Genomic DNA, 26914 nt, shown 5'->3' with positions numbered 1-26914 from the left:
CAACAATTAACTGCAGTGCGAGAACAATCACAATGATCAATATTCTTCCATGTACGTTCATGCGCGGCATCACCGTAACAAACCGAGCTGATCACAGCCCGGCTATCAGTCAATTCATTGCCAGTGCGGAAAAAATGCACATTTTCAACTTAGCAACGTGCACAATACCGGAATCAGAGACCGCCTGGATCGTGGGCAGTGATAAATTAACATGAGCATTAAGATTTTCAATATTATTATACATTACATGAACACATCCGGAGCTCCGAGATGTGTTTGGGAGCCATTGCCCCGAAATGAGGACTGAGTGTGCGGGGCAATTCCTTCCGGGGTTTAAGTTTTCTTTCAAAAAGGTGTGAGAAAGTTTTAGTTTTTTTTCTGTCGGGCCGAAATAGCTCAGTTGGCAGAGCGTTAGACTAAAGATCTAAAGGTCCCTGGTTCAAACCCGGGTTTTGACAATATCTGGTGATTTTGCGTTTCCTTCATTTTAAGGGGAGAAGCTGGTTTGATATCGAGACAGTGCTTGAATGATGGGCTGTTCAGCGATTGCGTGATACTAATTTTCGACATGATTTTTTTTAGATTCAGCGCTCTTTTTCTGTTACTTTCTATTTATACTCTGCCCAGTTTTGTATATGAAGAGTGAATAATGTTTAAGCGATGCAATGTGTTCAATTCTTATGCAGTAACTCTATCACCCAGTGTGTGCCGGATTGAAAATCATCTCAGGCTGGGCTTTCAAGCAGCCCTGGGGCATTTTGTTGCCGGTTAAATCTGTCGTTTAGTGTATGGTATTAATAAAGCCAAGAGCGCGGGCCCGATCCCCGTATGGGCCATCCCAATTTTTCATAATTTTTATTCGGTTTTTAGTAACTTTTACAATCAAATCTTCATAACGAAACAAATCCACACGGAATTCCAAGCGATGGGAATTATTTGGAATAACAGCCATTGCTTTTTTGCCGACGGTGTCTTTCTATTTATAACGTGTTTCTTGCTTTGCTGATAACCGATGAACTGGAGACCTGTCCCCGTCAATGGATACAAGCAGAACAGACAGACAGAACGGTTCTGTCGCCCTTGATGTGCAAAAGGCTGCAGTTTAGGACAAAAACATCAAATGAAATGTTCACACGGTACCGAGAGTGAAAATTCCCGGAAAAAGGAGAGAATGAAATGGATTTCAGTCGATGCCTAGCCGCACTTAACGCTGTGATTGCGCGGACATGTATTTGGTGTTCTCCACAAAAACTGCCATTGACTGCAAACAGTTTTCCCTGGCGTGAATATGATGAGAATTTCGAAACAGCAAGGAGGAAAGACTGGGTTGGTCTGTTTGCTGGCACAGACGTTTACAGCAGCTTCACTGGTGGTCTAGTGGTTAGGATTCGGCGCTCTCACCGCCGCGGCCCGGGCTCAATTCTCAGTCAGGAAACATTGTATTTGCGGTGCTTCGAAAGGCAATGCTGTTCCTAAACAAGCTTGCAGCTCACCTCGCTGTTGTTGACCCAATCAGCAGCAGCGCGTCGTGATACAACCGACACTTCCGTTTTAAAGTCTGCCCTAAATGACAAGATCTCGCTCAACAAGTGGAACTGCAATTGCTGAAAGACAACGTAAATTTTGCCAATCATGGCTATCTTCAGTCTTCCAGGTACCAATTTGCGCCACATCACTCGAGCTTATCATCAATCAAAGCATTGCCACTGTGGAAATATTCAGCATTTTAAACTTCGCAAAGTGTGCAAGACTGGAATCAGGGAATGCCTGGTCCATGGGCACTGATAACTTATCCTTGAGCATTCATTTGGCCTGGGCCCCTTCTGTATTGCACATTGGCTCACGGCGTGTCAATGTTTAGCGTACACAGGCGATTTGCAAGATCTGAATTTACCGGCAGAGAATTCATGGAGTTTTTGATCGAACCGAGATTCAGCATCACTAACGTTAAATCTCTCCTTGATTCGCGACTCTTATCTCTCTTCATCATATCACTGCTGAGGACTGAACCTGCTTTAATTTCAACTTGGCTCGGGGTCAGTGCGGTTCAACAGGACTTCGGCCCGTCTCCGTTTCAGAACCCATCAGTGCCGAGAACAGAACGGGGAATTTTACTGACATGTTATGTTGTGAAACAGTTAAAAACTCTGCAGTATATTTCACTGTGTCTTCAACACTGTGAGATCTAGACTTGTGTGCAATCTTTGTGTCTTTATGAACACTTCAGCAGAACATTAAATGAACTTATGGAACTACAATTGCTGATTGACACTGTACGTTTTGCCAACATTTAAGTGCAGTGTGAGAACAATCACAATGATCATTATTCTTCCATGTACGTTCTTGCGCGGCATCACCCGAACAAACCGAGCTCATCACAGCCCGGCTATCCGTCAATTAATTGCCAGTGCGGAAAAATGCACATTTTCAACTTAGCAACGTGCACAATAACGGAATCAGAGAGTGGATCGTGGGCAGTGATAAATTAACATGAGCATTAAGATTTTCAATATCATTATACGTTACATGAACACATCCGGAGCTCCGAGATGTGTTTGGGACCCATTGCCCCGAAATGAGGACTGATTGTGCGGGGCAATTCCTTCCGGTGTTTAAGTTTTCTTTCAAAAAGTTGTGAGAAAGTTTTGCTTTTTTTTCTGTCGGGCCGAAATATCTCAGTTGGGAGAGCGTTAGACTGAAGATTTAAAGGTCCATGGTTCAATCCCGGGTTTCGGCAATATCTGGTGATTTTGCGTTTCCTCAATTTTAAGGGAGAAGCTGGTTTGATATCGAGACAGTGCTTGAGGGATGGGCTGTTCAGCGGTTGCGTGATAATAATTTTCTCCATGATTTTTTTTAGATTCAAGCTCTTTTTCTGTTACTTTCTATTTATTCTCTGGCCAGTTATGTATATGAAGAGTGAACAATGTTTAAGCGATGCGATGTGTTCAATTCTTATGCAGTAACTCTATCACCCAGTGTGTGCTGGATACAAAATCATCTCAGGCTGGGCTTTCAAGCTGCCCTCGTGCATTTTGTTGCCGGTTAAATCGGTTGTTTAGGGCGTGGTATTTATAAAGCCAAGAGCGCGGGCCCGATCCCCGTATGGGCCATCCCAATTTTTCATAATTTTTATTCGGTTTTTAGTAACTTTTACAATCAAATCTTCATAACGAAACAAATCCACACGGAATCCCAAGGAAGGGCAATTATTTGGAATAACAGCCATTGCTTCTTTGCCGACGGTGTGCAGAGCACAACTTTCTGTTCATAACGTGTTTCTTGCTTTGCTGATAACTGGAGACCTGTTCCCGTCAATGTTTAAAAGCAGCACAGACAGACAGAACGGTTCTGTCGCCATTGATGGGCAAAATGCTGCGGTTCAGTACAAAAACACCAAATTAATGTTCACACGGTACCAAGAGTGAAATTTCCCGGAAAAAGGAGAGAATGAAATGGATTTCAGTTGAAGCCTAGCCGCACTTAACGCTGTGATTGCGCGGACGTGTCTTTGGTGTTCTCCTCAAAAACTGACTTTTGCTGCGAACAGTTTTCCCTGGCGCGAATGTGATGAGAATTTCGAAACAGCAAGGAGGAAAGACTGGGTTTGTCTGTTTGCTGGCACAGACCTTTGCAGCAGCTTCACTGGTGGTCTAGTGGTTAGGATTCGGCGCTCTCACTGCCGCGACCCTGGTTCGATTCCCGGGCAGAGAACATTGTACTTGCGCTGCTTCAAATTGCAGTACTTTACCTGAACAGATTTGCAGCTCACCTCGCAGTTGCTGCCCCAACCATCAGCCGCGACTCGTGATACAACAGACGCTTTTATTTTAATGTCTGCTCTAAATGACAAGATCTCGCTCAACAATTGGAACGACAATTGCTGATGGACACCGTAAATTTTGCCAGTCATGGCTATCTTCATTCCTCCAGGAACCTATTTGCGCCACATCACTCGAGCTTATCATCAATCAATGCATTGCCACTGTGGGAATATTCAGCATTTTAAACTCCGCAACGTGTGCAAGACTGGAATCTGGGAATGCCTGGACCATGGGCACTGATAACTTATCCTTGAGCATTCATTTGGTCTGGGCCCCTTCTATATTGCACATTGTCTCACTGCGTGTCAATGTTTAGCGCTCACAGGCGATTTCCAAGATCTGAATTTCCCGGCAGAGAATTCATGGAGTTTTTGATCTAACCGCGATTCAACATCACTAACGTTAAATCTCTCCTTGATTCGCGACTCTTATCTCTCTTCACCGTATCACTGCTAAGGACTGAACCTGCTTTAATTTCACCTTAGCTCGGGGTCAGTGCGGTGCAATAGGACTTCGGCCCGTCTCCCTTTCGCAACCCATCAGTGCCGAGAACAGAACAGGGAATTTTACTGACATGTTATGTTCTGAAAGAGTTATAAACTCTCCAGTCTATTTCACTGTGTCTTCAACACTGTGAGATCGAGCCTGGTGTGCAATCTTTGTGTCTTTATGAACACTTCAGCAGAACATTAACTGAACATATGGAACTACAATTGCTGATTGACACTGTACGGTTTGCCTACATTTAAGTGCAGTGTGGGAACAATCACAATGATCATTATTTTTCCATGTACATTCGTGCGCGGCATCCCCCTAAAAACCGAGCTGATCACAGCCCGGTTATCAGTCAATTCATTGCCAGTGCGGAAAAATGCACATTTTGAACTTAGCAACGAGCACAATCCCGGAATCAGAGAGTGCCGGATCGTGGGCAGTGATAAGTTAACATGAGCATTAAGATTTTCAATATCATTATACATTACATGAACACATCCGGAGCTCCGAGATGTGTTCGGGACCCATTGCCGCGAAATGAGGACTGAGTGTGCGGGGCAATTCCTTCCGGGGTTTAAGTTTTCTTTCAAAAAGGTGTGAGAAAGTTGTGCTGCATTTTCTGTCGGGCTGAAATAGCTCAGTTGGGAGAGCATTAGCCTGGAGATTTAAAGGTCCCTGGTTCAATCCTGGGTTTTGGCAATATCGTGTGATTTTGCGTTTCCTTCATTTTCAGGGGAGAAGCTTCTTTCATGTCGAGACATTGCTTGAGGGATGGGCTGTTCAGCGGTTGCGTTGTACTAATTTTCGACATGAATTCTTATTAGATTCAGCGCTCTTTTTCTGTTACTTTCTATGAAAACTCTGCCCAGTTTTGTATATGAAGAGTGAACAATGTTTAAGCGATGGGATGTGTTCAATGCTTATGCAGTCACTCTATCACCCAGTTTGTGCCGGATACAAAATCCCCTCAGGCTGGGCTTTCATGCAGCCCGAGGGCATTTTTTGCCGGTTAACTTGGTCGGTTATGTCCTGGTATTAAAAAAGCCAAGAGCGCGGGCCCGATCCCGGTCTGGGCCATCCCAAATCTTTCATAATTTTTATTCGGTTTTTAGTAACTTTTACAATCAAATCTTCATAATGAAACAAATCCACACGGAATCCCATGGGTTGTGAATTATTTGGAATAACAGCCATTGCTTCTTTGTCGATGGTGTGCAGAGCACAACTTTCTGTTTATTTGTGTTTCTTGGTTTGCTGATAACCGATGAACTGGAATCAGAAAGTGCCAGGACCGTGGGCAGTGATAACTTAACATAAGCATTAAGATTTTCGGTATCATTATACATTACATTAACACATCCAGAGCTCCGAGATGTTTTTGGGACCCATTGCCTTGAAATGAGGACTGAGTGGGCGGGGCAATTCTTTCCGGGGTTAAGTTTTCTTTCAAAAAATTGTGAGAAAATTTTGCTTCGTTCTCTGTCGGGACGAAATAGTTCAGTTGGGGAGGCGTTAGACTGAAAATCCATATGGTTCCTGGTTCAATCCTGTGTTTCAGCCATTTCTGTTTTTTTCACGTCCCCTTCATTCTGAGGAGAAAGACTGCTTTTTTATTGGGACACTGCTTGAGTGATGTGCTCTTCAGCGGTTGCGTGATAATAATCTTCAACATGAATATTTTTTAGATGAAGTGCTCTTTTTCTGTTAAGTTCTAATTACACTCTGCCCAGTGTTGTATCTGAACAGTGAATAATGTTTAAGCGAAGTGATGTGTTTAATGTTTATGCAGTAACTCTGCCACCCAGTGTGAGTCGGAAACACAATCCCCTCAGACTGGCCTTTCACGCAATTTTGATGCGCTTTGTGGTTGGTTAGCTCTGTTGTTTGGAGCCTTGCACTAATAATGCCAAGGTCGCGGGTTCCATTCTAGTGTTCTTCATTATTTTAATTCGTTTTTTTATTAACGTTTAAAATCAAATCTTTATAATGAAACAAATCCACACAGTATCCCAAGGGTTGGTAATTATTTCGAATAACAGTCATTGCTTCTTTGCCGACGGGGTGGAGAGGCACATCTTTCTGTTTATTTGTGTTTCTTGGTTTGCTGATAATCGATGAACCGGAGGCCTGTTCCCGTCAACGGTCGGAAGTACGAACAGACAGACAGAACAATTCTGTCTCCCGGAGATGGGCAAAAGGCTGCAGTTCAGGACAAAACACCAAATGAAATGTTCACCCGGCAGCGAGGGTGAAAAATCCCGAGAAACGGACAGAATGAAATAGATTACAGTGGATGCCTACCCGCACGTGATGCTGTGGATGAGCGGACATTTGCTGCCAACAGTTTTACCTGGGGCAAATGTGGTGAGAATTTCGAAGGAGCAAGCAGGAAAGACTGGGTTGGTCCCCCTGTTGGCATACAAACTTGCAGTAGATTCCTTGGTGGTCTCGAGATTCGGTTCGGCACTCTTAATACTGCGATCTGGGTTCGATTCCTGTCCGCCGAGCATAGTGTTTACGGCTGTTTTAACTGCAATGTAAACGGCTGTTTATGAACAAATTTACAGTTTATCACACTGCTGCTGCTGCCACCATCAGCAGCGCATTATTCATTGTTGCGATACAAAATACACTTCTGTGCCTGCTGTTTTAAAGTCAGCATTCAATGACGAGATCTCTTTCTTTGCTAATTGACAATGTAAATCTTGGCAATATTTAACTGCAAGTGTCAATAAAATCTCGGTTATCTTTAGTCTTGACTTTTTCTTCTTACGCTGCATCACCCTAGCTTCTCACAGTATGACTATCAGTCAATTCATTGCCAGTAAGAAAAATGCAACAGTTTGAACTTAGCAATGTGTGCAAATCTAGAATCAGGCAGTGCCCGGGCCGTGGAAGTGATAACGCAACCTGGGCATGAAGAGTTTCCTAATACATTCACACAACCTGAACTCCGAGATCTGGTCGGGACTCATTGCCCTGAAGTGAGGGTTGTGTGGTCGGGGTAATTTCTCCCGATGTTAGGTTTTCTTTAAAAAAGGGGTGTGAAAGTTTTCTTTAATTTGTTGTAATGCCGAAATGGCTCATTTGAGAGAGTGTTGGAAGGTTGGTTTAAAGATTCCTGGTACACTCCCAGGTTTCAGCAATTTCTGGTTATTTTGTGTTCCCTTCATTTTTAGTGGAGAGGCTGCTTTCATATCAGGACATTGCTTGAGGGATGGGCGGTTCAGCGGTTGCGTGATAATAATTTTCAACTTTAATTTTGTTAGAATCATTCACTCTTTTTGTGTTACTTTCTATCGGCACTCTGCCCAGTTTTACGTCTCTTCACATTTTGGAGAAGGGCATTCGGCGATAAATTAAACGCTCCTCCCGTGCTGGCGGATCTCTCAGTCTCTGAGGGAGGGAAATGCAGCCGCGATATACAACGGCCCGGCCAAATCTTCCCATACATCGAGCACAAGCACGCTAAAAACAGGCACAGCAGCATTTGCCGAGGATTCGCAGCGAGTAAAATCTTCTTTGATCTGTGATAGTTGTAAATATATTGTGGTGTATTTGTGTTAGTGAAACGTGCAGCTGTGTATTGTGCTTTGGTATATAAATGAATATACTAAACTGCGTTAGTGTTTGTCTATTATAATGCAATAGATTTTTTTAAATAATTGTATTGCAGAGAGCACCTGTTTGTTGTAAGTGTATTTCCTGGTTATATCTTTGAATCTATATGACACATCCTCCATTGCCAAATTATGTGCAAGAGGAACCTAAGCGATCGCACAGGACAGCTAATAAGTGGACAGAGTTTTGGGACACATCAATTGAAGTAAAAACATAAAATGCTGTAAATCTCAGCAGGTCAGGCAGTATCTGTGGAGAGGAAGAAAATAACCTATTCTTAGAAGCACTGATTGGGAGAGGGGAACATCTATATTTTCTCTTTTCGTTCCAGATTCCAGCATCCCCAGTATTTTGCTTTTGTATTAGTTAATTCCTCTCCACAGATGCTGCCTGACCTGCTGAGATTTACAGCATTTTCATTTTTCATTCTAGATTCCAGCATCCACAATATTTTGCTTTTGTATTCGTGTTTAATTCAAGAATCTGTTCTTTTCCAAGATTCTGCAGTTCTTACGAAGTGTCATCTACCCGAAACGTTAAATCTGCTTTTCAGCACAGATGCTGCCTCACCTGCAGAAATTTCCCGCATTTTCTGTTATTATTCAAGAATCCAGCAGCCGCATTATTTTGCTTTTACATTCCATGTCTCCGGAGATCCCATTTCCCATGTTTATGGAGCCACTTCAGCTGTCTCTAGCGCTGTATCTTCTGTTTCTAGTTAACATCCAGTTTCATCAGGAAATTAACCTGTTTCTGGAGTTATATTGACTGTTTCTTGCGACCGCATTAGGACAATGGAGCTGCGGATGCATTCACTGTGGAGCATCCACGATGCTGAGGATTTCGAGAATAGCACGTTTAATGAGTTGCTCACAACGCAGGTAAAGGTTCCACAGGCAGATAAGGAATGGGTTATCATCAATCAGAACAGGAACGGGAAGGCAGTGCGTGGCTCCCCTGAGTCATCTCCCTCCTAGACAAATATACCGTTTTGGATATTGTTGGGGGAGGTGGCTCAACAGGGGTAGCCAGCAGCAAAGTTCCTGGCACCGTGGGTGGCTCTGATGGACAGGAGGGCAAGGAAAAAGAATGGGAGAGCTATAGTGGTTGGTGATTCTATTGTAAGGGGAATAGATAGGCGTTTCTGCAGTCGCAACCGAGACTCCAGGATGGTATGTTGCCTCCATGGTGCAATGGTCAAGTATTTCCCGGAGTGGCTGCAGGAAATTCTGGAGGGGGAGCGTGACAAGCCAGTTGTCGCGGTGCATATAGGTACCAACGATATATGTGAAAAACGGGATGAGGTCCTACAAGCTGAATTGAGGAATCTAGGAGTTAAATTAAAAGGTCGATCTCAAAGGTAGTAATCTCAAGATGGCTGCCAGTGCCACGTGCTAGTCAGAGTAGAGTTAGCAGGATAGAAACATAGAAACATAGAAAATAGGTGCAGGAGCAGGCCATTCAGCCCTTCTAGCCTGCACCGCCATTCAATGAGTTCATGGCTGAACATGAAACTTCAGTACCCCCTTCCTGCTTTCTCGCCATAACCCTTGATCCCCCGAGTAGTAAGGACTTCATCTAACTCCCTTTTGAATATATTTAGTGAATTGGCCTCAACTACTTTCTGTGGCAGAGAATTCCACAGGTTCACCACTGTCTGGGTGAAGAAGTTTCTCCTCATCTCGGTCCTAAATGGCTTACCCCTTATCCTCAGACTGTGACCCCTGGTTCTGGACTTCCCCAACATTGGGAACATTCTTTCTGCATCTAACCTGTCTAAGATGAATACGTGGCTTGAGGAGTGGTGCGGGAGGGATCGACTCAAAGTCCTTGGATATTGGAACCGGTTCTGGGGAAGGTGGGCCCAGTAAAAACCGGATGGTCTGAACCTGGGCAGGACTAAAATCAATGTCTTAGGGGAAGTGTTTGTTAGTGCTGTTGAGGAGGTATTAAACTAATATAGCAGGGGGTAGGAACCTATGCAGGGAGATTGAGGGACGTCGAATGGGGGCAGAAGCAAATGATGGAAAGAAGAAAAGTAAAAATGGAGAGCAGAGAAACACAAGGTAAAAATTATAAACAGCCACATTGCAGCCAAAATCTAAAGGGAGAAAGTGTGTTAAAAATACAAGCCTCAGGGCTCTGTGCCTCAATGCGAGGAGTATTCGTAATAAGGTAGATGACTTACTGTGCATGCATATATTAACGAATATGATATAATTGGGATTTCGGAGATATGGCTGCAGGATGTACCAAGGCTGGGAACACGACATACAGAGGTATTCAACATTCAGGAACCATAGACAAAACGGAAAAGGATGTGGGGTAGCGTTGCTGGTTAAAGAGGAAATTAACGCAATAGTAAGGAAGGACATTAGCTTGGATGATCTGGAATCGGTATGGGTAGAGCTGCGGAATACCAAAGGGCATAAAACGCTAGTGGACGTTGTGTACAGACCACCAAGCAGTAGTGGTGATGTTGGGGACAACAGCAAACAAGCAATTAGGGGTGCGTGCAATAAAGGTACAGCAGTTATCATGGGCGACTTTAATCCAAATATAGATTGGGCTAGCCAAACTGGTAGCAATAAGGTGGAGGAGGATTTCCTGGAGTGTACTAGGAATGGTTTTCGACACCAATATGTCGAGGAACCAACTAGAAGGCTGGCCATCCTAGACTGGGTGATATGTAATTAGACAGGACTAATTAGCAATCTTGTTGTGCGAGGCCCCTTGGGGAAGAGTGACCATAATATGGTAGAAATCTTTATTAACATGGAGAGCAACACAGTTAATTCAGAGACCAGGGTCCTGAACTTAAGGAAAGTTAACTTCGATGGTATGAGACATGAATTGGCTAGAATAGACTGGCGAATGGTACATAAAGCGTTGACGTTGCATAGGCAATGGCAGATATTTAAAGATGTCATGGTTGAACTTCAACAATTCTACACCTGTGTCTGGAGTAAAACAAAGTGGGCAATGTGGCTCAACTGTGGCAAACAAGGCGAATTAGGGATAGTGTTAAATCCAAGGAAGAGGAATATAAATAGGCCAGAAAAAGGAGAAAACCTAAGAATTGGGTGAAATTTAGAATTCAGCAGAGGACAAAGGGTTTAATTAGAAGTTGGAAAATAGAATATGAGAGGGAGCTTGCTGGGAACATAAAAACTGACTGCAAAAGCTTCGATAGATATGTGAAGAGAAAAATATTCGTGAAGACAAACGAAGGTCCCTTGCTTTCAGAATCAGATGAATTTATAATGGGGAACAAAGAAATGGCAGACCAATTGAACAAATACTTTAGTTCTGTCTTCATGAAGGAAGACACAAATAACCTTCTGGAAATACTAGTGGACCGAGTGTCGAGCGAGAAGAAAGAACTGAAGGAAATCCTTATTAGTCAGCATATTGTGTTAGCGACATTGATGGGATTGAAGGCCGCTAAATCCCAAGGGCCTGATAATCTGCATCCCAGAATACTTCAGGAAGTGGCCCCAGAAATATTGGATGCATTAGTGATCATTGTCCAACAGCCTATCAACATTGGATCAGTTACTATGGACTGGAGGGTAGCTAATGTAATACCACTTTTCAGAAATGGAGGGAGAGAGAAAACGGGGAATTATAGACCAGTTAGCCTGACATCGGCAGTGGGGAAGATGTTGGAATCAGTTGTTAAAGATGAAATAGCAGCGCATTCGGAAAGCAGTGACAGGATCGGTCTAAGTTAGCATTGGTTTTATGAAAGGGAAATCATGCTTAACTAATCTTCCAGAATTTTTTGAGGACATAACTAGTAGAGTGGACAAGGGAGAACCAGTGGATCTGGTGTATTTGGATTTTCAGAAAGGCTCTTGACAAGGGTCCACACAAGACTTTAGTGGCAAAATTAAAGCACAAATATTGGGGGTAAGGTATTGAAGTAGATAGAGAACTGTATGGCAGACAGGACGCAGCGTGTCAGGATACACGGGTCCTTTTCAGAATGGCAGACAGTGACAAGTGTGGTGCTGCAGGGATCAGTGCTGGGGCCCCAGCTATTTACAATAAACATCAATGATTTAGATGAAGGAATTGAGTGTAATAGCTCCAAGCTTGCAGTTGATACTAAGCTGGTTGGCTGTCTGCGCTGTTAAGAGGATGCCAAGAGGCTGCAGGGTGACGTGGACTAGTTAGTTGAGTGGGCAAATGCATGGCAGATGCAGTATAATGTGCATAAATGTGAGAATATCCACTTTGGTGACAAAAACAGGAATGCAGAATATTATCTGAGTGGCGACAGTTTCGGAAAAGGCGAGGTGCAACGAGATCTGGCAGTCATGGTACATCAGTCATTAAAGTTGGCATTCATGTACAGCAGGCGGTGAAGAAGGCAAATGGTCTTCATAGCTAGGGGATTTGAGTATAGGAGCAGGGATATCTTAATACTTTTGTACAGGGCCTTGGTGAGGCCTCACCTGGAATATTGTTAGCTTTGGTCTCCCAATCTGAGAAAGGACGTTCTTGCTATTGAAGGAGTGCAGCGAAGGTTCACCAGACTGATTCCCTGGATGGCAGGATTGACAAATGAGGAGAGACTGGATTGACTTTGCCTGTATTCACTGGAGTTTAGAAAAATGAGAATGGATCTCATAGAAACATAAACATACTGACGGGAGTGGACAGGTTAGAGGCAGAAGAATGTTGCCGATACTGGTTTAGTCCAGAACCAGGGGTCACAGTCGAAGGATAAGAGGTAAGCCATTTAAGACCGAGATGAGGAGAAACTTCTTGAGTCAGAAGGTTATTACGCTGTGGAATTCTCAATCACAGAAAGTTGTTGAGGCCAGTTATTTAGATCTATCCAAAGGGAGTTTGATATCGCCCTTACGGATAAAGGGATCAAGGAGTATGGAGGGAAAGCAGGAAAGGGGTACTGAGATGCCCTTATGGATAACGGGATCAAGGGGTATGGAGAGAAAGCAGGAAAGGGGCATTGAGGTGAATGATCAGCCATGATCTTACTGAATCATGCTGCAGGCTCGAAGAGCCGAATGGACTACTCCTGCACCTATTGTCTATGTTTCTATGCAAAATCATGTTCCTGGAGCTATTTGCCCTGATGCTGTATCTCATAATTCCGCAATTTCTGCTGCTAGCTCCCTTGTCCTTGACCTAATTCCCCTGTTCCTGGAGCTTCAAATTCCCCTTTACCGGGAGCTTCAAATTCCCCTGTTCCTCGAGTGAATTAACTTGTTCCGGAGCTAATTCATGCATTCCTGGAGCTGATACGGTAGCTATTTCTGCTGATCCTAATTTCCCTGATCATGCTACTAATTCCCGTTTCTGGAGCTAATTCACCCTTTTCTGAGGCTCTTAATATCGTCCTAAATCCTATTTTTCTGGAGCAGTTATGCACTTTCTCGAGCTAAGACGCCTGTTTCTGGAGATTTTCGCCCTGCTTCTGAAGCGAATTCCCTTTTTTTATGGAGCTCCAAAGTCAGATGTTTATGCAGCAGCTAATTGTTCTTTTTATGTGGCTGAGAATTTCCCGAAATTTGGAGCTCCGAATAGAATATAAAAAGTGTGCTCTCCTAATTCCCCTGCAACAGGAACACCTGGTTAGATATACAACCGAAGTAATCTGTATCATACGGCCACCAGAGGGCACACTTGATGGATTCCCAAGCGTGCCCAGCATCACATGCCAGCAATGTATATACTCAGGCCTCCCACGCTGTACCAGCACTCTGGATTTTGTATAAAGGAGTTGGGTCCCACTTACTCATGTCAACAGTACCCAGGCTTATAATAAAGTAATCTAACCAGCAACTGGCGAAGAGATAACGAACAATCACGTGAAAATGCAGAGAACTGTTGGTACCCTGAAGAAATTCTCAGAAGGGGACGAATGGGCGGCTTTCCTGGAGCGACTCGCCCAAAGCTTCGTGGTCAACGAGCTGGAAGGGGACGAGAACGCTGCTAAACGAAGGGCGATCCTCCTCACTCTCTGTGGGGTAACATCCTATGGCCTCATGAAGAATCTTCTAGCTCTGGTGAAACCAACAAGCAAATCGTATGAAGAACTGTGTAGGCTGGTCTGGGAGCACATAAATCCGAAGGAAAGCGTTCTGATGGCAAGCTATCGATTTTACACGTGTCAATGGTCTGAAGGCCAGGAAGTGGCGAGCTACGTCGCCGAGCTACATCTTGTAACTAACTCAACTTGCAGACCATTGCGAATTCGATAGATTCCTTGAGCAAATGCTCCCTGTTTATGGAGTTGTTTGTGCCCCTCTTTAATGTACTTTCAATGTTCCTGTTTCTCAAGCTCAGGTTTGTCTGTTTTAGCAGCTCAAAATACCTTTTAACATAGCAAATATTTACCCTGCTTCGGTAGCTCTCTGTTAACTGCACTGGTTTGGGTTAACTCTACCAATACCCATTTCCTGACTTAATTTTAGAGATCCCTATTGTCCCATTTCTGGATCTCCAAATCCCCCTCTTTCTGCAGCATTCTCATAATTCCGCCGATTTTGGAGACCTGGGGTGAGGGGTACGGGTGTGGGGCCGCAGGTCATAGAGTGATATCAGTGAATAGCGACAGAGAATAGGGTCAGGCGTCAGTTATTGGGGACAATTCAGCTATATATATCGCCGCACTCAGACACGTATAAAGTACAACCTGGTGCTCCAGGAACAGGGGGAAGGGGGAGCTCCAGGATCAGGGGGAAGTGGGAGCTCGAGGAACAGGGGGATCTCACTCTGTACCGCGAAATTAGATGCAAAAAAAGAGGAATTAAGTTTAGAAAGAAGAGAGTTGGCTAAAGACACAGGTAAATTAGCTAATCCTGCAGCAGGAGGATTTGGAGAGTGAACCTCAAGCAATATAATTCGGAGCTATATTTATCGTGGAAATGGTAGCCACGCAAAAAGCACAATTAGGTGCTTCATAAACTATGCAATTTGTAGCTCCAGAAACCGGGTAACTATGATGATAACAAATGAAATATCTCCAGAAAAAGGGGAACAAGTTCATCTATAACCGAGAGTATTAGTCGCTCCAGTAATAGGAGCATTAGGCGCAATTGGAACATAGGAATTAGCAACTTCAGGAACAGAGAAATTTGTCCCAGAAACATGGAATGGGATTTCATTAAATACAGGAATGAATTCCATAAACACGGGAATTAACTCCTAAAACATTGGAATTAACACCACAAACTGGGGAATTAGGTTCTCCACCAGCACCAGAATTATGAACTCCAGAAATAGAGGAATTATGTCCAGAAATATGTTAATTCGCTCCTGAATGAGGGGGAATCAGGTGCTCCAAAAACAAAGGACATTTCAGCCCCAGAAACGAGGAATTGGTTAGAGAAATTGGGAAATTACGAGATCCAGAAAGAAGGGGACAATGGTTCCATAAACAAAGTAGGTTGGAGCAAAAGAAACAGGAGATTCAAAACGCATGGGGAATTAAGAGAGGGCATCATCAATGTGTAACGTTGGGGTTCCTTGTACCGGTTTCTGTCAGGGTGTAGCATAACGTGAGCATAGCTCTAATTCTCCAGCTGGGTTCAACTCTGCACAAAGGCATATGGCCGAAGGTCAGAGCTTCAGAATCCAAATCCTTTTATAGTGCAGTGCGAAAACTGTTGATAAAGAATAGCATACAGATCTAACATTCTTGTAACATTCACAATCGAATAAAAGCAGTAATCCAGAAGTTATTTATGTTACCGTCCATCACACATGCAACAATTCCAGAACAATTGGATGAGAAGCATCTTACATCACTTTACTTCTGGTTAGGTTTAATATAGAAGGAAGTTCGTTTTTAACTAAAATTTCACAATCTGAGCTAAAATGGATGCTTGTAAATCTGTGGCTGGTGGTTTCGTCTGGTTTTTCTTTCTCTGCTCTTTTCCGTTCAATCGGAAAAATGCCAGCCTATGGTTGGAGTACTTCATGACAAGAATTAAACTCGCTCCAACCAATACACTCCCTGTTTAGAAACAAGGATTACAAATGTTTACTGAGTTCAGTTCCTCTTAGTGCGTGAGTTGGCTTCTAGGCGGGTGTCATCTTATGTGAGAGTTCAGTCTCGTATAGGTATGACACGTGCCACCGCTGCCAACCGTGACCGCCACCTTATGTACCAATCTGCCCTCGGCGGGGTAGGACCCAGAGGCACGGACAAGTGGCCAGTCGTTCCAGGGAATTTATTTGTCGGAGGAAAATGATTGGCATCTTTTCTGAAGCTGGTGTAGGGAGCTAACGGCATAAAAGGACGCTGTGCGGTCTGGCTTCCTTTAAGAAATTTAGCCAGCTTAGTGAAATGAGTCGCTGCCAGTATCAGCCTTGTGCTCCGATACATCTCTCGCCATGCGTTGCATAGGTAGACCTGGAGTTGTGAGTGTTGGGCGAAGATAGTTGGGATAATTGAGCAGCCACAATTTGGACAAGTCATCCATCTGCACTGCGATTTCTGTAAATAATTAAGCAAGTTCGGGAAGTTTGTGGCTTCATCCGCTTTGAACTTTAGAAACTTGTCGAGCTTTCGAAGGATGTATGTGGTAATCTTGAACGGGTGCCAAAACTCTCCATTTCCTTACACACTTCCTGGTAGGCCATTTTATGTTCCGCAAAGTACCAGTGTCGGAACCTTTACCAACTGTTTGAAGTTTCTGGTTTTATATACTTGATGATAAAAGCAAGTTTCCGCGTGGCCTGTCTGCCATGGCTTCAAATGTGTGGCGCCATGGCTGAAACGTGTTTGGGAGCCTATCATAAACATCAGGCTCATGTGCAGGCTGGCAGTGACGAGTGTTGGCAATGCCATTGTTAGGTCGAGGTTTGGTTCCCGCATGTTGGTTGCTGGCTCGAGATGACGGAGGCTCGAGTAGTTTGGTGCTACGCCACTGGCTGAGGGGACAGCTCTTCATTCCGTTCCGGCTGGCTGAATGATCAGGGCTGCTGGCTGAAGTCGGAATGCGGTGGCAGAGTGAGCCGACCTGGCTGTGAGGTGCCGAAAATGTGAGGCATGGTCATTTGAGTTCTGTTCCGGTGAGGTTTGGACACAAGATCTCCGTGCTTCTTGCCCAGCTCGCTCCATCTCCTCTACCCTTGCTTGCTGTACGGCCATGGATTTCCTGGATTGAAGGAACTGGAGTGCCACCTCGCCCTGGACTTCTTCCACTTTCGCCTCGAACGTTTATCTCGCTATGACCTCCACTAAATCTGTGTTCTTTGTTTCAGCAGCAGCATTTGGTCGAGCATTAATCTAGGTAGGCTGAATTGAGGACGATGTCCTGGAGTTCTTGTCGAGTGTCCCGACCGCCTGCTGACGCTCGACCGTGATTGTAGGGCCATGGTGTGGAGCCGCTCCATAATGTGGGCAATATCGCTGTTCTCTAGGAAGATTTACTCAGTTTTTTGACCATCTTACTTGAATGCTCTCGCTTTATCTTGTGTCGAGGTCGCAGAGCGTAGCCCACACATGCTGAATCGTCTGGAGTGCCGAACAAACCACGGCCACGGCTGTTTGAAGGGTGTTCTCATCGTTTGGGTCAGCCAGTTCAAGAGTTATTTTGTTTCTCCAGCCAGTATAGATGGAATGTAATTTTAGTCTCATCATTGTCATTGCTGAGAGCTTTTAGGGTAGGGTGCCTCTCAGATCGACTCCGAGGGTTTTCCTCACGGGGAGAGATCTCCTCGAGCTCTTAGCTTAGAGTTTCCTCATGCAGGGTATTTCTGCTACCATTACTGTCCGACATGATATTCTGCTGGCGACCTGGGCGAATTTTTTGAGCAAATGGTCTTCCGTTACTTCAGGCGAGCACTGTCAGACAATCAGTTTGGGACAAATCAGAACAGAGTATAAAAAATTACTCTGAGTTAAACGACCGTGACAAGATTCGAACCTGCGATCTTCTGATAACGGCCTGGTAATTGCAGTCGGATTCTTGCCGCATGCTCAAATCTCTCAACTTCAAGAAAAATGCCTCATCTCATGGCTCAAGTCCTTTGCGGTCCTCGGCTTGCAGGTGTACGCCGGCGGAAAACCTCATGCATCACAGGGACGCATGCAATGCCTGGGGTCACGGGAGTCAGGAAAACCAATGAGAAAGGAGGATTCTTTAATCCGTACAAGCATATTGGAAATCACCAAAAAAAAACTATTCTGACTGAAATAGAAATAAAAATAGTTAGTTTCAAAATTAATACTTTTAGAATAAAATTTAAAAATAAATCTAGGCATTTTTAACCAGGACAAATTGACCAGAATTTTTAAATGTACGTGTTTTTTTAAAATCATTTAAAATATTTATATAAACCTTTATGCTGGTAAATGATCTTATTGCTTTTACCAAGTACAAGTGTTTACTGGGTGTTCATTGGGCAGTAGTTGGGCAAATAGACCAATCCTGCACCAGCGAAAGTGAATTTACAGCAGACGGGTGCGATCAGTCATGGACATATCGCAAGTTCTGGGTTTTTTTCTCCCCACATCCATATGCCGAAATTCCAGAAGGGCGCTTGCGACAGTGTATGCTGTGCGTAGGCCGTCATAGGACTGGTTAAATGCAGCCCATTGTCTTTTGGATGATGTCACCGAGATGCAATATGTAGATGGATATAAGGAGGGGCCAAGCACTAAGATAACGCCGCCTCAGTTACTGAGGGTTAACGGAAGTTGCCAAAAGCTCGAGCGGTTCAGTCTGCTCATTGAATATGGATCACTGACCGTGCTGGGACTGGGGAGTTGAGTCAGCACATTAAACTGCTGAAGCGCCTGTGCTTCCATTGGTCAGTGGGGCAAGCTCGTGAACAGGAGGAGCGGCCTAATGGGTCCAAAGCAGGAGGAAAGGAATAGAGGCGTGAAAGGAACGAACAGAAATATTCACATTATACCAGGAGTGCACATTGCCGAAATCTGTTGCTGCACCACCGATTGCAACACGATCCAAGCCACAGTTCATCCGACTCCCGCCCATGCTCATTTGTTATTCCTCTGACAATGAATTACTCACTTCACCCGGAATAAGTTCAAGCATCAGAGACGAGAACCTAAAAGAGTGTTAAATATAAATAATTAATTCGATGAACAATTTTGCCATCCCTGTCCACTTACTGCCTGGATGAAGAATATGAAGCGTCACATTGACATGCTGAGACCCAGCTTGGCCCGGCATCACAGAATTAAACTTCGGGCATAATCTGTTAGCATTCGGGCCCTGGTCCATTTTAAATCTCCACCCGAGGGAACAGTTCCGCTGCCTGGTTGGGGTTTGGAGACAATAATGTGGACCGGAATCAGTCAGGTAACGAAAGGTGGAGGTTTACACTGACTGCAGCCCAGGCAGAAGAGGTAAAACTGATCCAGAGAACAAACATTTCAGAAAGGACATTGGAATAGACCGAACTGAGCAACGAGAAATGTACACGGATCAGGAAATTCCGCCTGTCCACTTTTCACTGATCCCGGTTTCCACAATCGCCAGCCAGGCTGGACCTGCCTTGTTCACCTCTGAAGTTCAGAGGGAAAGAAAGGCGATTTCAGTCTGAAGACAGTGATAAGTGTCCAGTTATACTCCCACTCCCACGCCCCCGCTAATAATATGTGTCCCGGACACCCCGCCCGGTCCCCTAGCGACAATCCAGAATCAGTAAGCAGGACCTGGGATCTTCCCGTTCATGTCTCAATGGCTGTATCTCGCCCTCTGGGAGAAGTGACATAAATCCAGACTTTGATCGTAAACCACGCCCTCCAATTATTTTTGTCTAGATCACACACCGTGCCTTCCACCCAGCCCACCGTGAGGATATAAAGTGCAATTGCTACATTCATTGGTGTGTGCAGCCCAATCAGACAGACGGACAATGAGGAACAGTGCGGGCTTGTTGTTCAACCCACCACCTCAACAGTCCATCAGGAACAAGGCTCCAATCCCAAGGACCCTGTCGGGAAACAAACGGAAGTTTCCTGCGTCTCGGTGTTCAGAGCCAGGAGCCATTAGTTTGAAACGTCCTACAGCTCAGACGCTGGATGTTTGCCTCGGTGTCAGATTTAAATCCAGCCCGGAGTTGCCGGAGGCCGCGCCCGCTGCTAAGATCACTGAGATTTGAGCCTGAAAGCAATTCTCAGTAGTCTTTTGTAACTCCCACTGTTTTAATGATATCTGCTCAGAGGTCCCTCGATCTCTTCTGCTTGAGTTCCGAGCTTCTAACCGAACAGAAATAATGATCCAACGTTCTCGGGATTTAAAGTCGACAATCTCACACTTCCCACACTAAACGCCATCTTGGCAGTTTTGCTGCCTTACTTTAATAGCCTTTTGAAACTTAATTGCTACCTTATACACTAGTTACTGTGCCAGCCAACTTGCTGGCGTGAGAAAACTTGGATATACGGCTGTGTGTCGGCAGGCGCGGACACTATGGGCCGAAATGGCCTCCTTCTGCACTATAAATTTCTATATTTATATTGTTTCATCTAAATCATTGAAAGTGAAAATCTGAGGCCCCAGTACAGATCCCTAGGAGGACCACAAATCACACCCTGCCAATTGCAGTAGATGGCCAGTATCGCCATCCCCTGCCCCTAACCAATATCTTACCACTGGCGACAGGTTGCCTTCGATTCCATGTACTGTCATTTATTCCCAGAGTCTAGTTCGTGAAACATAACGAATGCCCATGATTATTACATGTGTTCTACAGCACAGAAAGAGGCCGCTCAGCCCTGCTGCTTTATGCTACACAAGTGCATCCTTCCAACCAATTCACCGAACCCAACACGTAAAACCTTATATTCATTTCACCCATGTTAATTGCATCTATGCTACTTTCCTCAACTACTCCCCGTCGTATCCAGTTCCACATTTTATCCACCAAGTAGTTTCCCCTCAATCTTTATTGGTTAATTATTGACCATCATTTATTATGACAGTGTTGTATTCTCCACAAACCGCCATATTTCTAATCTAGTCTTTCAAAGCCCTTCTTTCGATTTTGATATACTTCCTCAGGTCACCTCAGTGCCCCACCCCGTTCAATCGCTTGTGTCGGATCATTTATGCAAAGACTGATGTATAAAATTCTGAGGGGCCTCGATAGAGTGGATAGTAATGACCGATTTCCCGTAGAGGGGCCAACATGCAGGGGGCATAGATTTAAAGTAATTGGTAGGAGATTTGGAGAAGATGCGATGGGAATGTGTTCACCCAGAGGATAATGGGGGTCTGGTACTCCCGGCCTGAAAAGGTGGTAGAGGCAGAAACGCTCAACTCTGCTAAAAAGTACTTGATGTGCACTTAAGTGCCACAACCTGCAGGGCTACAGATCAAGAGCTGGAAATGTAGATTAGGCTGGGTAGCTTTGTCGGTCAGCGCAGGCACGATGGGATGCAATGGCCTCCTTCGGTGCTAAAAATTTCTATGATATTATCCATGTAATTCATTTATCATCCAGTGCCTCGGATATATATATTTGAGAGAGACCACAAATGTGCACAGCACACCACTGTCATCGACCCAGGGTTTGTTCTTAACCTGTATTGCTGATACCTTTTAACGTGAATCCGTTCTAGATATTTCCTTTAATACTTCATTTAATTTGCCCCATTCCCCGCAAAGATTCTTGGCCTTTGGAATTGAGGCAAATCATTGACCTGATTAGGAATTTGGCTGAGAGGCAGGAGACAGTAGGTATAATTGGCAATGTTTGGCTATTGTCCCACAGGAATGAACGTTGGGGCCTCAACTATTCACTATTATCGACTTAGGATAGAGGATAGAAAAGCACACAGTAAGTTCACGATGACAAAATAGGCAGCATTGCAAATGAAAGCATAACATTCCTAGGTATTAATAGATTAAGCGAGTGGGCAAAACTGTAATATTGTAAGCAAAAGGGAGGTAATCCACTTTGGATGCAAGGATAGATCAAAGTACTTTCAAACTGGTGACAAGGTAACAGTGGAGGTCTAAAGAGATTTAGGGGCTATGTATATACGTTAAAATGTTATGGACAGGTACACATAAAATCTAGAGGAATTGAATACAGGGGCCGGGGGAAGAGCGGAGAAGTAATGCTGCGTGTATACAAATCTCTGATTAGACCATATCAGGAGTACTCTGCATAGTTCTGGGCACTACACCTTGAGATATTGGCCTGCCCAGTTTTACCAGATGGAAAATTGGACGCAAGCTCTTAAATTACGAGGAAATATCACACAGAAAGTTACACGTGTAACCTATTCCAGAGCGGACAGCCGCAGTCAGCCTGCTTAACTGCACCAGCAATCGCGAGACGCATCATTGCTTCGTTAAACTGTCTGTGCTCCGCTCTCTCCCTTTGCAATCGATCGATTGTGGTCATTCCCCGTTCCTCGAAGTTCATTGGCTCCAGTATTCGCTGCGCCTCCTGGGGAGCAAAGGCAAGCAGAGGTGGCAGTTTGTTCATCTATTCCTGAAAACAACAAGAGTTGGACTGCCCGTACTTCAACACAAGTCAACCTCCCAGTGCGAAAGAAAACCTAATAGCTCCTCACGACCACCAGATGCCCAAAGCGCTTTACAATTAAGTACTTTTGAAGTCTAGTTATAGTTGTAATGTGGGAAACGCGGCAGCCAATTTGCGCACAGCAAGCTTCCACAAACAGCGATGCGTTAGTGGCCAGATAATCTGCTTGTTACATTGATTGAGGATAAACGTTGACCTAGTAAATATTCATCCCCAGACACTGGGGATAACACCCCTGCTCTTCAAAAGAATCACAGCGGACCCTTTCGTGCCACTCCCTCCCCCTACAAAAGTGGCAGATTAAGAAAAGCAACCCAACCCCAGGAATTTGCACAGGTACCAGGACCTGAACTATTAGGGTGCACCACTTCAGGTAATGGGAGTCATTTCCCAGGTCGTATCACAAATCATAGAATGGTTACAGCGTGGAAGATGGCCATTCGAGCCCATGGCAACTCAGCTAATCCCACTCCACAGCCCTTTCGCCATAGCCCTGCAGTATGTTTCTTTCAGATAATTGTCCAACTCCCTTTTGGACAAGAAGAGTATTTCTCCACCAGCCTTTCAGGCAGTGCAATTCTGGTTGTTAACCACTCGCTGCATAAAAATGTTTTAGATCATTTTTTGGTTCTTTTGCCAATCACCTTGAATGTATACTCTGGTTTTCGCCCCTTCTGCCAATGCGAACAGTTTCTCTATCTACTCTATCCAGATCCCTCATGAATGAGCGCCTAGCAAATCTCCTCTATTCAAAAGGAGAACAATCCCAGCTTCTCCAGTCTATCGATGTAACTGAAGTCCCTCATCCCTGGAATCATTCTCGTAAATCTTTTCTGTACCTTTAAAAAAGGTCTTCACATCCTTCCTTAAGTGCGGTTCCCAGAATTTCAGAATACTCCAGTTGGGCCCGAACCAGTGAACAGATTAATTATAATTTTCACTTGTACTCGTACCTCGAGGAAGTGCAGGATCCCACAAGCCTTGTAACTGCTTTCTCAACCTGCCCTGCCACATTCAGCGATTTATGCAAACGTCTCTGCATGCACCTAATTTAGGATTGTACAATTTACTATACATGTGCTTCACTCATTATTCCAACGAAAATACACCATTTCACGCGAGTTAAATTTCATCTGCCACGTGTCTTCCCATTTCACCAGCCTGTCCATGTCGTCTTGAAGTCGATCAGTGTCCTCCACACATCACTTTACTTCCAAGGTTTGTGTCGGCTGAATTCTGAAATTGTGCCCTGTACACCCAAGTCCAAATCATTGATATACATCAAGAAAAGCAGTGGACCACAGATCGACCCCTTTGTAACACCACCATATATCTTCCTACAGTTTAACTAACCATTCACCACTGCAGTTTCCTGTCACTTAGCAACTCGGTATCCAGACTGTCACTGTCCTTTTTATTCAATGGGCTTCAACTTTGCTGGCATGTCCAATACTTGGCACTTCGTCAAACATCTTTTGGAAATCCATGTACATCAACTGCATTATCCTCAGGAACCCTGTTAACTTATCAAAAACTTGATCAGGTTGGTTAAGCACAATTTGCCGTTAACAAGTCCGTGCTGGCTTTCCTGATTTAATCCACCCCGGTTAATTGTCCGATTATTGTTTCTAAAATCATCCCTATTACCAACTTTAAACTGACTGGCCTGTATCTGTTGGGTTTTCAACAATGGCTTAATATTTTCAATTTCCAGTTCGCTGCCAACCTTCCCAATACCTCATTTTATCATATCAAGTCTCACCACTATCCTCTTCCCTAGGTCTAGGACAGCATCCTCTTCCATGGTGAAGACAGATGAAAAATATTAATTTAATACCTAGCCATACCCTCTGCCTCCATGCACAAGTCCCTTTGGTCCCTTATTTTCAACATCTATCCTCTCACTACCCATTTACTATTTGCATGCTTAAAGACTTTTGGATTAACTTATGTTGGCTGCTATTTTATTATCATCCTCAAATCTGAGCTTTGTATGTCGCCAGATGATCATATATTTGCAACTTGACATCCATCATGTGTTCTGATTCATCATTGTATTTGGTCATCCAGGGAGCTCCGACTTTAGTTGTCCTACCTCCCTCTTTCCTCTCCCCGGCTCCCCCAGCAAACCTCGTGGGAATGTACTTCAAATGTACCTGAACTATTTCCTCTTTAATGCAGCCCATTGTCCTTTGCCTGCCAATCTTTTCATTCCAGTTGATCAGTTTTCGTCCCACTGAAATTGGTCTTCCCAGATAAACATGTTTACACTAGATTGCTCCCTGCCTTTTCCATAGCTAATTTGAGCATATGATACTGTGATCGCTGTTCACTAAATAATTACCCATTTGACCCACCTCGTTTCCCCAGAACCAGATCCAGCATCATCGGATGGAAACGATCATTCTCCTGAAAACACTTCAGAAATGCATCCCCTTCTCTGCCCTTTATATTACTATAATTCATTCTGCATTATGATTGTATGTCCCCCCCCCCCAATATTACTACTCTACGTTTGCACCTCTTATTGTGCTCGTCCATATTGTTCCCACTATTTGATTGTCCATAGAAAACGGATCGGGTGACCATTCCGAAGCTAAATATCGGGACACTTGCCTTGTGTTATTCGGAGGGAAAGAATTCCTCCACCATCGAGTTAAGGCTCAAGCCATCAGACTGACTGAGGCCAGCTCGGAATGCTGTAGACTTGCCGAGCCCATTAGTGAGGCTACGAGAGCTAGTAAAGTTCTGAACTTCAAAAGCACCGGGTCTGTTATTTCAATCAATTCGACGAGTCCTACGTCCTCACCTCCCCGCCCCCAGCATCACCGGAAGGTCGCTAGTTTCTCGTTAATAATTTGACCTTCACGGACTTGAGCCTCACGCAGTGGGCAGAAAGTACCAGGAGTAAGCGCCTCAGATTCGCCAGACCAGCAGAACTAGGCGGAGGTACTGACGCAACTTAAACCATTACCTATCCCCCAAAGGGAAAATGGATATTCAGTACACCTAATGGTACAAAACTCCAAGTCTAGTGAGTCTGAACCGTTCGGAAGGGGCAGGAATCTCAGGTTCAGACCAAGCTCAGACCGTTTTGTAATTTATACATCAATTATTGGTGTTAGTGGTGCCTTTACACATGGAGTCGCTATAAGAAGCAGCGTGAAAAGAATTTTCACAAACCTCGAATTTTTACCCAAATTTACTCAACTAATCCGGATATAGCTCCAGAAGTAAGGAGGCTTGATTTGCGAGAGTAGCAGCAAGCAGGGGTGACAACAGCAGATGGACGCTCAATGTGATGACACTGGATTCTTGTAAATCAGAATTCGATCAGTTTTCGGCACATCGTTTCCGTGCTGGCCTAAAAGAGCGATCTAATCTAACCCACATCCCAGCTCTTGGTCCATAGCCTTGTCGGGTCAGCAAGTGCACATCCAAGTCCATGTGTTGAGATTTTGTACCTCTACCACCCTTTCAGGCAGAGAGGTCCAGACTCCCCACCACCCACTGGGTGAAACAAAGTTCGCCTAATCCTCGTACCAATTGCTTAAAATCTATACCCCCTGGATATTGAATCCTCTGCCAAGAGAAATAGATCAGTCCTATCCATTTTATATAGGCCCCTCAGTAACGTACACCTCCAGCTTCCCTCGTTCGAAAGAAAAAACCTCAGCCATGCAATCTTTACTCAGCTAAAATTATCCAGTGCTGGCAACATCATCATAAATCTCCTGTGTACCCTGTCTAGTGCAATAGTGAATTTTATGTATAGTGGTGACCAGAACTGTATGCAGTGCGCTAGCTGTGGGGGAAAATCTTCTCCCTGGTCCCCATCAAAACCACGGCATTGTCAAAAACAGAAGTTTCAATAAGAGCCTTGCCATTGTACCGCTGGTCCGATTCTTTAAGCTAGAGTCAGGTCAAAGGGGAAGCTGGATACTTAAGCAACAAGCCCGGTTCAGATCGACGTGTTGGTTGCAACTTACTTGAGAACTGTGGGAGTTCGAGGCACCGTCACCTCCACAGCAGATATATCCCTCATTAAAACCGATGGCCTGTACCGTTGTTGCAGGACTTCCGTACTTTGCTACTCCATCCCCTTGCAATAAAGGCTAACATTTCTTTTGCCTTCATAATTACTTGCTGTAGCTGCATGCTAACTTTTCGTGGTTCATGTACAAGGACCCACAGATCCATCTGCACCACAACATTTTGTAATCACTCCCCATTTAACTAATTATTTGCTATTTAATTGTTCCTACCAATGTGGATAACCGCACATTTTCCTACTTTATAATCCATCTGCCAAACGTTTGACCTCACTTAGGCTATCTATATCCATTTGCAGTTTTTTGAATCCTCCTCACAACGTGATTTCCCACTTATCTTTGTCGCAACAGCAAACTTGGCTGCAATATACTCGCTCCCTTCATCCAAGTGATTAATATAGATTGTAAATA

At 44.3% G+C, this 26914-nt stretch overlaps 3 non-coding genes and 1 pseudogene across 3 annotated transcripts; 3 read left to right on the top strand and 1 right to left on the bottom strand.

Moving 5' to 3' along the window:
- The window catches only part of LOC139251826 (zinc finger protein 271-like), a 315853-nt pseudogene that overhangs the window by 223315 nt on the left and 65624 nt on the right, over positions 1-26914 (bottom strand).
- trnaf-aaa (transfer RNA phenylalanine (anticodon AAA)) lies at positions 386-458 on the top strand. The gene has a single exon. It is a non-coding gene; the product is annotated as a tRNA-Phe (tRNA).
- On the top strand, positions 2665-2737 carry trnaf-gaa (transfer RNA phenylalanine (anticodon GAA)). The gene has a single exon. It is a non-coding gene; the product is annotated as a tRNA-Phe (tRNA).
- trnas-gga (transfer RNA serine (anticodon GGA)) lies at positions 4946-5018 on the top strand. The gene has a single exon. It is a non-coding gene; the product is annotated as a tRNA-Ser (tRNA).

The sequence above is a fragment of the Pristiophorus japonicus genome, unplaced genomic scaffold (genome assembly GCF_044704955.1).
Source record: "Pristiophorus japonicus isolate sPriJap1 unplaced genomic scaffold, sPriJap1.hap1 HAP1_SCAFFOLD_45, whole genome shotgun sequence".
Taxonomy (NCBI): Eukaryota; Metazoa; Chordata; class Chondrichthyes; family Pristiophoridae; genus Pristiophorus; species Pristiophorus japonicus.
This window is presented reverse-complemented; position numbering and strand designations above follow the sequence as displayed.